Source organism: Octodon degus, unplaced genomic scaffold, assembly GCF_000260255.1.
Source record: "Octodon degus isolate 3935 unplaced genomic scaffold, OctDeg1.0 scaffold00016, whole genome shotgun sequence".
Classification (NCBI taxonomy): domain Eukaryota; kingdom Metazoa; phylum Chordata; class Mammalia; order Rodentia; family Octodontidae; genus Octodon; species Octodon degus.
Window position 1 is genome coordinate 5076045 of NW_004524592.1, and position 13548 is coordinate 5089592.

A 13548-nucleotide genomic window follows, 5' to 3' on the forward strand; every position below is an offset into this window, starting at 1 on the left:
TCCTTAGTCAGGTTGGTTGGTCTTAGGGGAAGGCGGGGAGCACTACTGCTCCCCAGTGCAGGATGCCTACGTGGGATGCTGCTAAGGGCCAGAGCAGGACAGTGGTCTCTAAGTGGGGTAGTCTGATTCTACTCCTTATTCCACACCTGAAACTCCTGTGCTGGGGCTCTTCCTGTAGGGAATGGGTGGGGCTGGACTGCCATTCCCAGAAATCCAGAACTGGGTTCCTAGGGACATGCGGAAGGGGCAGCGCTTAAACCACCAGGAATGGGACCCCTCCATCTAGCGCAGTGGTGGTGAACCTATAGCATGTGTTGCAGCAGGGTGTTTGTTATTGAAAGCTCTAAAAGGCTCACCATCACTGATCTAGATTCTTCTTCCAGTGCCTAGATGGGCTAGACTGGCGGTTCTCAAAGAAAAGATGGAACAATGTCCTACCATTTCCCAGGAGACCTGGTTAGGCTGTTGAGGTGACAGAAGTCATACCTCAAGGACTGGTGAGATAGCTCAGCAAACTAAGCCCCTGCTTAGGCAAGCACAGGGACCAGGGTCTGATCCCCAGTACTAAATGTCACCAGCCATACTTCCTGGCTGAGCTGGCCGCTGAGACCAGGCATGGTGGTGCATGCCTGCAATTCCAGTCTGAGCTGTATAGTGAGACTCTATACCAAATACATTAAAAAAATAAATCACACATCATCCTGTGTCTCCTTTCCTTACAGGGCCAAGGGTAGGCCCCTCAGGGTTTTCCTACCTTCTCCCTCTGAAATACCTGCACTGGGTTCTTCCTTATGGAAGGGGTGGGGCACATATGGCTCCTCCCCCTTGCCTATTACAGGGCAAGGACAGAGCCTAAATCTCTTCCCCCAGAATTCCTAGACAGGGCAGTTTCACAGGAGGGTGGGGGAAAAGGCGAAGCCTCATCCTCACAAGTCCTCCTTTCTTGGGTGGGGAAGCCCCAGGGGAGGGGTAAAGCCTGATCAGGACTCCTCCTCCATGCTGAAGCTGCTACGACAGCTGCTGGCCTTGGAGACAGCTGGGGATACCGAAGATAGCAGGGGGTCAGAGGCATCCTGCGGTGGGGACAGGGCACCGCCTGACAATCCTCCCACCACCCTCTCTTCTTCCTCCATTAGAATGTCCTCCAGCCCCAGGTGGAAAGGGTCTCCCAGGTCCCACAGGTGGTCGCTGGGAAAGTGCAGGTCCAGAAGCGCATCCGAAGGTGGTGCTGGGGGCTGCTGCTGAGGAGCATTCTGGACAGGTCCCACTGCTACATGAAATGTTGCTGTGCTTGGCCTGCCCTCCTCCTCAATGTCCAGCTGCTCTGGCTTGAGGCTGTCGGAGGCCAAGCTTGTGGCCAGAGAGAGTAGCCCTGGGGTGGGAGGCCCTGGCAGACTGTGGATCTGGGTCTGCAGTTCTAGCTCCTGAATCCAGAGATGCAGGCTTCGGTTGGCTTGCTCCAGAGATCTCTGCCGGCTCCCCAGATCCTTGGAGCGCTACTGCTCCTTCTGCAACTTTTGGATATAATCCATAGAGGCCTTCAGGATGGTGCCCTTGTTCCAGCGCATCTCTGGGGCATTGTACTTGGGGATGAGGGTGCCAAGCTCCTCGATCCTATCGTTTATGTTGAATCACCTGCGACGCTCAATCAGGTTGTGACTGTCTTTCTTCTGCTGCCCCTTCAAGAGGGCTTTTGCCTCGGTTTCAGAGATTTCCCATTTGATGTTGGGCAGCTCGGCTGGGCAGGAGTTGCTGATATGATGGCTGATGTGGCCACACCCTGACTACTGTACACATCAAGCAGGTTCCCTGACAAGGCAGCATGCTGGGGAGCTGCAGCCCTGGGGTGCCTCCAGGCAGATAGCTGAGCATCTCATCATTGTAACAGGACTCCAGACTGATGATCTCATCAATGACATCATCAGTCTCCTTCTCTGAGCTGGACCCAATGGTGAGCAGTGCCATGGGGCTGTTAGGAGCACTGCCTGTGAGCCCAATGGCACCGGCAGCCTCAAGAGCAGGCAGTGGCTGGGCACTCATGGACCCCGGCGGTGGAGTGAGGGCCTGGGAAGCCAGCTTGGACCCAAGTGTGGCGGACAGGTACTGTTTCACTTGCTGCCGGCGTGCTTGCTGCAGATGGTAGCGTGCTGGGTTCTCCAGGTGGGTCTGAACCTTGAATACCTCCCTTGGCACTTGAGCAGGTGGTGGACGGCTCAAGGTGTGGCCCCCGGCAGAGAGGCCAACCACAAAGATGCAGGGCTGGGGAAAGGAGCGGCTGCGGCTTGGTCCTGATGCTCTCGCCTCTCTTGCTCTTGTGCCTGAGCCCACAAGAGCTGCTGCCGCAGCAAGACCCTCGATGAAGATGATGACGTCATGGCAGGGGTCCTGGAGACCCCCGGAGCACAGGGGTAGGGGTTGGCTTTTGAGCTCGTAGAAACTGTCTGGATCAAGGATGTTTTCTAATTCATTGTCAGCAACAATCCCAGATTCCGGAAGCAGAGAGTTCAGGCTGAAAGTGCCCCTCAAATTCACTCTTCTCCTGCGCGACTCAAGGATTCTAAATTCAGCCTCGAATCAGTCCCGCAAATTCAGAGACCTGAGAGCAGTTTCTGGATACTCCAGAACCTGCCCCTCTAGACCCAACCTGGTCCCCCAATTCTGACCCTGCCCCTCCGTAATGCACTCCTACGACTCCTTTAAGCCTCAGTTCAGACAGGCCACCACCAGATTCCTGAGGTGCCCCTCCCCAAAACAGGTGCCCCTACCTCTGTCCTCCAAGCCTAGGCCAAGGGCCTCCAGTCCTGGTCTGGGTCCCCGGATACGCACAGATGAGGTCCGGGGAACTCCACTTAGCACGCCCAGACCCAAGCGCCGGCACGTGAGCAGCTGGGCCCAGTCCGCGGACCTGTGTTCCTCCAAAAGCAGGAACACTGCTCGAGGGCCCTCCGCGCTGGGCTCCACCCCTGTCCCTAGCTGGCTCGGCTTCATGAGACGTGATGCCTGGCCCAGGCGAGCCCTGCCAGGCCGGTCGTACCTTGGCCCGGTGCCCCTAACAAAGTAAGAGTTCCCCTGACCCCACTCGCAACCGCCTCCTCCCCCCACGCGCAACCGCCTCCTGCTATGCTAAGCCACGGCGCTAGGCTCTGTGCGGGCGGGCGGCGTGGGGAAGAGGGGATGGGCCGTGAGTCATCCCTCGCCCCGAACGGACCGACACCCCCCAGCACCTAACCCCGGATGACCGCCCTCCTCCCCCTCTTCCGTCCTCATGTTGTTTCTTACCCTTTTGTCTTTCATATATGTATTCAAAATTTATACTTTTCATACTACCACTTCTAATAGCACTAATATATTTACACTAATTCTTTTATACTAGGGCCACTAACTAATGCTTCTTACCCTCCAAATCCACGTGAAAAGATACCTTCTGTTACCTTCAACGCCTCTAGTCCAAAGGTTGGCCTCCTTTCTCTACAGGACTGGATAATGTCTCAGATGGGGTCTCTGGTTTCTCTCTGCCCTTCTCCCCTACTCTTTTATCTTCCTCCCCCTTCTCTTGTCCACCCCTCCTGTTTCTCCCATCTCTCTTGCTTCCTTGTCTAGTTATTCCTGTTCTCCCTGCATTTCTTTCTTTCTTTCTTTTTTCTTTAGAAATGTAAGATCATTTCTTCACTTACAAGCTATAAAAAAAAAAAAAAAAAAAAAAAAAAAAAAGCCACAAGCTAGATTTAGAGTAAGAGCTGTATTTTACTAGTCTATGTTCTAGTTATTTTCCTCTTTAACTTCCATCTCTTACTTCTCCTTTTTTATAGGTATCCTAAAATACAATCTGGAAAGCCTGAATGTTCTTCACATATATTTTCCTAGGCTTTATGGAACTCTCAGTGGAATTATCCCCTACAGTTAAAAAATGCTACTTTCTGATAAAACTAGACAAAATTAAGATTAAAGATAAAAGATCAAATTAAGGTAAAATTAAATCTGGATAAACAATCAAATACTATACAACAAAACCCAAATTCATTCTTTTTGAATTATTGGGACAGACTTCACTAACAAATTTTCTTATTAAATATTATTGTATGTTTGAATTATACTTTCAGAATCTTAGAAATAAAAAATACATAGCATGACACATTTAAAATAAAGATTTTTATATACCTTTCAAAATAATTAAAAATAAACATTTGTCTTAATGAGAAATGATACACCCAGGATTTTGCTCAAGAAGAAGGACTAGAAGATGTTTTTTAGGTCCTTAATGTTTGAGTTGTTCTTCTGGTTGGATCTTGTTCCTCTTGTTTCTAAAAAATAGTCTTCTCTTTATTGTCTGTTTCTCGTGGCCCTCGGTAACCTGGTTTGGTTCTCGTCTTCTCTGGAGAGTCAGGAGGATTCTCTTTGTGAGCCAGCGGAAGAGCTGTCCCACTCTCAGACAGCTCATGGTCCGCTCGTCCTCCTCCAGCTGTTCTGAGAAGATTGAGTAGGTGTCTGCAGTGCATGTGTTTGGATCACCAGTCACCTCGCCTCCCATCGCCTAGGAGAAGGAGGACGAGTTAGACAAGGGATGCCAACACTAGTGAAGTTGATATACTCTCATTTATGGAATTTATATCCTTTTCCCAGAAATAGCCTGTCTGTAAATGGAGAATTTCAGTGTTCACTAGTACTGAAACACACAACCTTCTTTCTTTTTAAGCATGGTTACCCCTTCTTTTCCTACCCACGCCTCTCCCTCTGTGCTCCGTACAGTTTTACACACCGCTTTTCCGAATCCTTTCCTGGTATCTTCCTTCACCTTGTGCAAGTCTTGTCTGACACCCAGTACCCAGCCCTGCTTCATAGCCATTTACTACAGGCTTCCTGGTATCCTCCCCAGCCCTCACACCCAGCCTGTCCCTCTGTCTGTGTCGGGGAAGTTTCTCTATGCTTACCTCAGCAAGTTCCTCTCCCATAGGCTTTGGGACAATCTCTGGAGCCTGGACAATATCTTCATTTTCTGCTGATTTTTGGGGGGGCAAATCTTGGCCCACGTGACATTCTTGGCCACTGACCTGAGGCATATGTGCCGCAGAGCTGTTGCACAGTTTGACATCTTCTACTGGAGTAACCTCAGGGTACCCAGAATCATCATTTTTGTTATTTCTCTGATTGTCTTTACTTTTTTTGTTGGCACATGCTTGCTTCTTATTGTCATCTTTTCCATTTTCTTCTTCGCCTTCATGGACATGCTCAAATGTTTTAAGTAGTTTCACTAGATCACCCAGTTTTTCCTCAGTAAGTTCAGTTTGGTCTTTAGGACACCTGTTCAGCAAGCCCTTGCCTCCACTGAGGTTTTCAAGAGCTATCATCTCATCAAATTCGTCATTATTGTCCCAGGACATGATAATGCCTAATTTACAGATATGTTCTGGGTTGTCCTGCACTAGATTTCGTTGGCTTATACGTCTGCTTGCACTTTCTGTTCCCCAAGTACCTTGGATAGGCGGGACAAGGTTTTCCGAAGACACTGTACTTGAAGTTGTGTCTTTGGGGATTTTTTCCTCTAAGGAAGTGTTTTCTTTGCATGGGTAGTAGCCCACAGAGACACTCAGAATAGACTCAACTTCAGAGTCACTGTCCTCCACTTCAGGGGAGTTGCTTCTAGGTGACGAGGATGCCATTGACTTGAAAAGCCAGTATGAGTTTGTTGGTCAACACAGGAAACTTTAGGGGTGGTGAGGAGTGTCTTCAGAAAGACAGGAGAATGAAATTCACTGTCAAGTCTTCGAGAGTGAAGAGGAGATGCGAGAGAGATTTCACCATCCAAGACTTTGTGGCTAACAATCTAACGAGCTCACAATCTGTGTTCTATGACTGTTGGTTTCCATAGCAATATCAGAAGCCAGTAGCCAGAAAGGGGGGAGGGTAGAGAAAAACTGGATAGGAAACCATAGGTCTATCCCCTTATTTCCAGCATTTTATGTACATACATCACACAAGCTGAATAGAGTCCCTCTTGAGGCCAGAAGAAGCAATGGTAGAAGTGTTAATTTCCTGTCTTGAGAATGTATAAAAGATAGTCCCTACTTTCAGAGAACTAAGCCCCTCTTTGGGGAGCTCCACATAGACATCATGGCATGGGATGGAGTGGCAACTGTAACAGAGAACCCAAAACTCACATCATAAGAGGATAAAGAGGAACAGCTTATGCAGTTAGACTGGGAGTGGGTAGCAGACCAGAAGAGTTGTCCTGTAGAAAAGGCTTCTGATCTGAGAATTTATGGAGGCATAAAGATGAGTGAGTTGACAAAAGAGGTAGTGAACACTCGTGGCTAGCACAAGCCGAATTGGATGGATGTGTACCAGGGCACAGTTCAGGGATGACCATACTGCCGATGAGAAACTGCCTATGGTGGGTGTGGCATGATCAAGGGCAGAGGGGGATGTGGGTTTTTGTGTGGTCATTGAAGGCTTTTCTCTCTGCTGGGTAGCATGAATTTTATTCTGAGAGTTGGCCAGGATCATGATCTTCATTTACCTGATACTCTTCCAGGGAGTTAAAATATATTGAAGTAATTTTAGCTTTCTAATATATATTAAAATATATTTTGAACATAATTTAAAACCCAGCACAACTTCCAAAGGGAAGTTGCCTGTGTGAGTGTTCCTGAGATTGGAGCCCATGGGTCTGTAGGAGAAGAGCCCAACTGTGATGCCATGAAGAAGAAATGGAGGAAAGGAAGTAGGCATGGTAAACAGGCTGCAGTGGGGAAAGCAGGAAGAAGTGGAGGCAAGGGTTAGTTTCTGCCTCCTTTCACCAAATTAAAGCACAGTAGGGAATTGATCCAGGGGGGATGGTCAAAGTCTGAGTGGTTGGCTGCTGCTAAGAGAGTAAGAGCCGAGGGCATCCAGTGCCTGGGTAGGAGATCGGCTAGAATAAAAGAAGCTGGTCACCCATACCTGAGAAGGTAAAGTGAAGATGAGTGTGACCAGGATTGCCATGGGATGGAGGATTAGTTTCTGTTTCTACCCAGGCTTTTGTAGCTAGGTCTCTGTCTTTGTCCTGGAAAGCTGTGTTTCTGTTATCAGGGTCTCTGCCCTAGTTCTCCTTGCTGGTTGTGTCCTCATATTATCTGAATCAGCTGTGTTTTTAGGAGCCTAAAATGTCAAGGTCTTTCTGGAATAGAAGCTTTGCACAAAGGCTGGTCCCTGTCCTGGTTCTGCACCCCTGGCTGCTGCTCTCTGTTACCCTTTCTGTTCTGATGGCAGCAGAAATCCCAGTCAGGTTTGACTGAATCAGACTCTTGTTGATCTTGCCTGTCCTTTGTCCACATGGCCACTCATTCTCAGTGGGTTCATCCAGGGTGCATGTAGTTGCTTTTGTGGTCTTTGTCCAGATGTGCACTTCTGAGGACAAATGTGAGTCACATAGGATGGGAGGGTTTTGTTTGCCTTTTCTTAACTGAAATGGAAACCTCCTCTACAACCAAATCCATCTTGTTAAGTACAGTGCTGGTAGGATCTGATTGGCTCTGAATTGTTGGCATAGTGTTTTCTAGGTTCCATTCAGAAATATGTATAGAGCATGAGGTTTGTGTAGAGCATCAGTTCGGTTTTCTCACAGTAAGGTACCCATATGCTTTGGAAGAGCATAGTCTGAAACCCACATTGCTTAAATTTGTGTTTGGCCATTTCATCATACTTCAATTTTTAAGTAACACTAAAGGCAATCGTAGATGTTTTGATCCAGACATAGTAGAGCAGGCCCATCATACCAGCACTTGATAGACTAAGCTTAGCAGGAGGACCTCTGCAAGTCCTGGGCCAGCCTGGGCTAAATAGTGAGTTCAAGGCCAGGCTCAACCATAAGCAAGACCCATCCTGAGAGACTCTGGAGCAACAGAACATGTGGCTGCCAGAGGCTCTTGAAATCCAGCAGCACATGGAAGAGATGGGCAGAGGAGACAGATTTGCTGTCAGGTGCTGTTGTCAGCTGCTTTGATGGTGGTGGTGAATAGGCCTCTAAATTTTTCAATCTATTATCTTTTGCAAATAGGATACATTTGGAAATGTATTCAGGTGCAGATGGGTATACTGTACATTAGAATCTTCTTATAGCTGTTCTTTTCTTTTCCATTAACTTTTCAAGTTATTAAACTCCTTACAATTTCCCTAAGCTCAGTGATTATTATATACAAGAAGAGAATTTCAAGTAAGACAACTGAATCCTTAATTCAAAACATTTTCTCCTGATACCTATCTTAGATGTATTAATATTCAAGCGTACACACAGCTGTGTGATGAGTTTGGGATAGAAACTGTACTTCCACTTACCAAAATCTTTCTCTGAACTAAGGACTGTATTTTACATTAATGAAAAAAATCATTGCCTTATCTCAAAGTTTGTTTATTTCAGAAATAACTTTTTTATAACGTTAATTTTTGGCCAACTTTAGAATCTCGCATATTCCTTATGTATTATTGCATTACACTTTTGCGTTTTCCGTGCTGAGTGGACATGGCTTTTAAATCACTTTTCTATGTTGTGGATTAATTAAACATTCCCATTTCTCTCCATCACAAACTCTTGCTTCCCTTTAAATTTCCTCTTTTGAGATAACTTTCTTGAACTAAATGATCTTGTAATGGATGGGTTCAGATTGCAAAGCAGTTCTCAAGACACACGTGCATTAATGATGTTTAATTAAATATTACACCCTGAGTAAGCCATGTAATCTAAGAAACATAAGGAATAAAAGATAATATTTTAGTGTAAAAACTCCCATTTCCAAACTCTAGGTTAAAATTAAAGTAATGCAATATTGATGTAGTAAAAGTAGCCACTCTATTAAAATTGCTTCCAACTTTATACACACAACATAGATGTGTGTCTCTGCACTCTAGTGGCTTCTATATTGCTTTGTTTCGTATAACTTGCTATCTCTGGTCTCCAGGATAAGCAGGTCCATTCAAACTGGTCCGGCTCCACTGAGTTACAGACAGTTGAAGGAAGTGGGAAGATACGGGGATCTTGAAAGAAATCTATACTTTTCCTCATAGAAGAAAGGCTGACTGGAATGTGGCCTTCTAGGGAAGGTGGGAATTTTTTAACAGTAAATTAACGACAACATAAATAAATTGAGATGTTTAAAACCAGTGCCAAACTCATACCTGTATTAAAAACTTTCTGTCTGATAAAACAATTTCAAATTCATCCAAGAATTATAGCTAGTTTACCATCTCAATGATTGCAAACAAAAATACATTTGAAAATCCTCAATAGCTATGCAAATAGGCACAAGTGAAGTAAACCTTTATATGGAGTCATTGTACTCATCTTTAAATTATTTCTGTAATGGTGTTTTCAAGGAGAAACAAATTCAGTGACAGGCTTAATGGGTTGATCTCACTTCCCATCTAGAGGAGTAAAGAACTAACCTTTGTTGAACTCTTATTGAGTGCAAGGGCTTCTGTGGATTATTGTATTCAGATCTTAACACAGAGAATTACTATCCCTATTGTATGGGGGTGTGAAACCAAAGCATATAGTAATTATGCAGTTTTACTCCAAATGTCATGTGGATGCCCATAATCAGTACTAGGGATTAGGAGAAATCCTAAGAGAAACATAAATAGGAGATATTACAGAAAATGAAAATTGTATATTCCTGGTGTGATGGGTGAGGGAGATTAATTACACCACTATAATAGGACCAAGCAAAGCTGAAAAAATGTAGTTTTGTAGTGCAGAGTATCTCATGGAAAGCTCTTCAATAAAAGTGGGATTTGAGAGGCTGCCTAGATATGAAGCTCTCCACTCACATTGTTCAACAGATTATCAACAGAGAGGACATCAAAAGTAAGATTTACTTTTCCCATTTTTATATTATATTAACCTTGTCGTGATAGCAAATACTTTTATGAAATTAAAAAGTACAAATATTTTGTAAATGTCCCTATAATGCATGCCTTGGATTTCTGTGTAATTTATGTATGTATAATGATTAGCTTGTTTACAATTTATACAAATCAAGTGGCTTGCTAGAAATAATGTAAATGTTCGAGATCATCTTCCATTCATTTAGACAAAGTGTTCTTCTATGTTATAATCACCAAGGACCAACTCGAAAAAATACAGAAAAAACTAAAATCCACAAACAGAAAATATTGTCTAGCCAAAAATATTCATGCATGAAAATATCCTCTGTGTCATTTGTGACATTGTGGAATGTTAGGTTTAGACAAGATATGGGCAATTATCAAGGAAAAACCTTTCTTTCTAGATGGGAAAAAAAAAAAAGGAATCCGTAGCAGCAGAATTTGTTCAGCATAGTCAAGCCAAAGCACCACAGAGCTAAAAGATGTCACTTGTTGCTTCATTAGCAATCGTACTCCTGTATCATTGATTTCAGTCTTACTTTTATGGGCAAAAGTATACAGATTTTGTGTTAGAATCAAAGTTATTGGTTCCTACTATGATGTAGATTCATTCAAATGCAGTCTTTGAAACATTATGGAAAGTGTTAACTGTGTTTTCATTGGTTAGGCAGAGATATTCTACCCAATTTTCCGCCTTTCTCTGTGTAAGTGAATGACTTTTACTAGCACAGATGCATTGCCCAAAATGCTTTTCTTTAGAAATTCCATAAGGAAAAGGGTGCTTCAGAACAATTCATAATCAATCCAAAGATGGAAAAACTGGCTACGCTGAAGGAGCAGATTCACGCTCTACAAGCCCGTCCCTTAGCATCAGAGCCCTAGTGGGAACAGTCAGTGAGCAGAGCTGGCCACACCCCTGTTACTCTTGAGTGCCTCTGTGTAATTTGCTTCAGTGCCACTGATTCTTGTTTTTATTGCAATAGCTTCCCTCTAGGGATGGGATAATTCTTTGCATACTCTGCATAACACAAGAAAGCCTTTATTTCTCTCTTATTAAGTTTCTTTTTCTCCTAGTAATTTTTTTGCTAGGTAATTAAGAGTGAAATGAAGTCATAACAAAACCACAAAAGAGATCCCAAGAGCAAGGCTTAAATTTATTTTGTTTCCTATAGATATGGCTGGAAATATTAGATGATTTTTCATAGCAGTTACTACACAGTGCCTTAAAAGACCCGGATATTGCCCATGGCTCTGTTCTAGCCATCTGGTTCCATCCTTATGGAACTTCAAAAGCCACCAATTAAAGAGAAATGCATGGCACAGTAGAGACCTCCAGGACCATACCTCAGAGTGGTGACCCAGACTGAGCCAATTGTTCTTTGCCTTGCTATACTGGATCGTGTTCACCCGGAGCCTTGCACAACAGTAGAGAAAAGTGTGTCTTCAGAATGAGATTACAACCTGCAAGCAAGGCCCACATGGACATGCAAGTCAGTGCTTTAATATTAATCATAAGCATAGGTAGATAGATAGATAGATAGATAGATAGATAGATAGATAGATAGATAGACAGACACTGCCTATGCAGTTTCCAAGATATATAGCTTTACTCCCTAGTGCTTCCATGCTATCACCTCTCTCCAGAAGTCATACCACAGTGACCTACTTGATCTCCTAGTATTTCAAGCTCACCCCTTTTAACAAGCGGCCTCCATCACTATGCCCAGATTCTCAAGGATGGTGGTTAAGACCCTTCAGAACCTTCTTTTTCTTTCAATTTCCTTGACATCTGACATCGGCTAAACCCCCCAAGCCTGTAGGCCTTGAGAAGAGGCCAGCCAAGCCTCTATTGAGTGTGCCCCTGCCTGTGTCAAGGATGATTCTTTCTGCCTGAAATACCCTGGGACATTTGTCCCCATGCTGAAGCAGTTTTTCGATTTATTAATAATCAGTAAAATCTCACCTGGTGTATGAAGCCTTCTTGTATGCACCAGTGAAGAACAAATTCATTTTTCATTCTTTCCTGGAAATTATGCATATTTCTATCAAAGTTCCTCTAAATGCTTATTACAATAATTTGTTGTGTCTTCATGCTAGACTAAAGTTGATTGGAAATAGGAACAGTGTATATATTTCATACTCAGTCTTTAGTCCAAAGATTAAAACATTTGAGATATGTAATAAATATTTGCTTGATGAGTGAATTAACAATTTCATTATCAAGCACAAAGTTTCCAGGTACTAACGATTTCCGTGAATTCATTGTTAAACTTGGAAATCGTCTACTTCTTTAATTCAATTTCCTGAATATACTCAGAACTTTATTTCCTATCATGTACTCATGTTAGAAAATATGGAAAAACATAAAACACTAATCATATATTAAACCACAGTTTTATGATCTGGTAGAATTAGCGTTACCTTTCTCAGTTGATTGCATTTCGATTCTTTCCATTTTATTGAGACATCAGCATTATTTTTGGGATATATATATATATATATATATATAATAAATGCAAAAACTGAGACAAATTTTTCATTTACATACAACCCTCAAACAAATGGTAGCTATTTTCTCATATTTTTAGTGGTCTGAGCCTGTACTAATTGTTTGTTCCTGTAAGGAGCTAACAAGGAGTGACTGAGACCGGGGAAACTGCCAAAGCATTGTTATTCTCCCTACTCTAGGGTTATCTTGGTTTCTTTTCTTGGGCTTGTGATAACAACTATCTCCTGATGCCCTTCTTTGTCTTCAAGTTAGAAGCTGTTAGATCTTACAGGACAGAGTTCTTTTCAGGGAATCCTCATAGATCTGAATCATGGGGACCAGTCCTAGCTACATTATTAAGGAATTCATGAAGAGAGAGGCAAAGATCCCAAAATAAAATGTATAAGGTCACATTTTACAAGTATTTCTCATGAAAATTGCAGAGATAACCTTTGGCATTTTTTCTAGGAATAGTCTGATAATAGTATTCTTTAATCTCATAAATAGGTAATACTGCATAATAGATGTCCAGGGAATTTCAAAGCACCTGAAAGGAAATTTATCAGAAAATTTTATAGGACATAGAACCTGTATTGATAAGTAACATGAATATTCTTTTTTAAATTAATTTTATTGAATAACAAATAGCCATGAGACAGTTTCACAACCAATTAGTAGGACAGTTTCAATAATTAATACATTACATATTGTTGTCTTCTTAGTGGTTAGTCATAGTGCAAGATGCAGACATGATATCCTGTCCAGACACTATTAGTACAAATCTTTCTTCTCATTGAATTAAGAGAAAGTAGCTGTATATCTATCCTAACTATTTTGTATATACAGATACAAAATGGTCCTTCATTTGTATCTCCTTTTATTGTTTAGTCTTGTCAGAGATGGGTATTCCATTGCCATTTAAATATTGTAGGTGCGTGAATTCAGCAAAATAATCCAATATAGTCTAGTAGTCCATAATAGTGGTGGGTTATCCATAGGACTGGCAATGTCAGAAGTTGTTGACTTGAGCCTTTTACAGCTCAGCATATTAATATGACTTTACTTTTTATACCTCATTTTTATACTTTTCAGCTGGCTGGTACAAGGTCAGTCAAATCCCCTCAGATTTACCCTGAAACCCTGTACTGCAGTTTGTAGATCCTTTGTCAGTGTCAGCCATGTGGATGAGTCACAGCCATGGAGAG

General features: G+C 43.1%; 1 protein-coding gene and 1 pseudogene across 5 annotated transcripts in view; one reads left to right on the top strand and one right to left on the bottom strand.

Moving 5' to 3' along the window:
- Positions 1 to 13548, top strand: part of Erbb4 (erb-b2 receptor tyrosine kinase 4) — a 1229537-nt gene that overhangs the window by 1066936 nt on the left and 149053 nt on the right. The window lies entirely within an intron of this gene.
- LOC105741579 lies at positions 952 to 2390 on the bottom strand (annotated as a pseudogene). Its single transcript, XR_002820112.1, has one exon. The product of XR_002820112.1 is annotated as a transcription factor E3 pseudogene (transcript).